Source organism: Empidonax traillii, unplaced genomic scaffold, assembly GCF_003031625.1.
Source record: "Empidonax traillii isolate 1590-97213 ecotype Southwest subspecies unplaced genomic scaffold, ASM303162v1 scaffold59:size1551110, whole genome shotgun sequence".
In the NCBI taxonomy this organism is placed as follows: Eukaryota; Metazoa; Chordata; class Aves; order Passeriformes; family Tyrannidae; genus Empidonax; species Empidonax traillii.
In genome coordinates, this window is record NW_020955252.1 from 1549998 (window position 1) to 1551166 (window position 1169).

Here is a 1169-nt window from a genome sequence, read left to right on the forward strand (position 1 = left end):
GGAGCAAGTTGACAGCCTCCCACTTCACTGTTTACATTAGTGGCCGCACTTAATCAGAATCATACCAGTTTTTTTCCCTGTGCTGGTTTTATCCTTTTTCACTACAGCAGAGAAAGCCAGGATTTTAGAACCTCTCTGATGGAAAATGTCACGTAAATATTACTGACCTGCTCGGCCAGCAGGAGCTTTGCAGGGCATGCTGTGGGATCGGGCTGTCCCCCAAGAAATTAAAAAAAAAAAAAAATATTTTGCTTTGCTGTTATTTGGACACTTCAGTGAGGAAAGTTCCGTGCGGCTTCTGTGCTGCCGGGGCGGGGCAGCAGATGGCACTGGTGCCGCAGAAACCGCCGCTCGCTGCCTGTTCATTGACTCGAAAAGAGGAAAAAAAGGGGAAGAAGAGGAAAGCGTTTCCAGGGACTCGTTTCTCTGGCTGTTAATATCGTTTAGGGAAAAAGAAAGTGGTAAATATTAACAAATTGCACTCAAAAATAGCAGATTGTGTGCCCAACTGTTTGATTAAGCGCACCACCACAAGGAGATTTGATCATATAGAAGTAGTTGCAGTGAAATAATTGAGATCTGATCATATAAGAGGAGTAGTTTGATTAAAGGTAGAAAATTGTGAAGCATAATGTAGAGAATTGTTAGGACTGCTGTGTTGGAGGTATGCAACCATGGATACCTCACCAAGAAGTTACGGGACCGTATATACTGCTTGGAAATCTCCTTACCCTCCCCATCTTGATCTGAGTATCTAGGATTCCAATCAGTACAGCTAATTAGAATTGAGCAATAATTGGTTTTGGATAAAGACATATAACCTATGGAGCCGATCATTTTAACAGTTACATTTAAGAATGGACTTATGTAACAGAAAAGTATAAAAATGAATGGAAGAACAGGCTTATGTAACAGAAAGGTATAAAAATGAATGAATTTTATTGCTAAGTGGAACACGTTTGGAGGAGAATTCTCCCATGTTCCCAACAAGCTGAATAAAGAAGTGTCTGCTTGTTCATATCAAATTGTTGTTGGATAAGTTTCCTTCATCCAGTTTGGTGACAAGGCTGTGCTGAAAATGCACTTTGTTTTCAAATGCTTAACTAAGTAAAAATCAATAAACAAAGAGCCAAAAAAAAAAAAAAAAAAAAAAAAAAAAAAAAAAAAAA

General features: G+C 38.9%; 1 long non-coding RNA gene across 1 annotated transcript in view; it reads right to left on the reverse strand.

The window, feature by feature from the left end:
• Positions 1–534, reverse strand: part of LOC114055562 — a 4156-nt gene extending 3622 nt beyond the window's left edge. The window contains exon 1 of the long non-coding RNA XR_003570764.1: positions 168–534. This is a non-coding gene — a long non-coding RNA (uncharacterized LOC114055562). The remainder of the gene's footprint in view (positions 1–167) is intronic.
• Positions 535–1169: the final 635 nt, after the last annotated feature.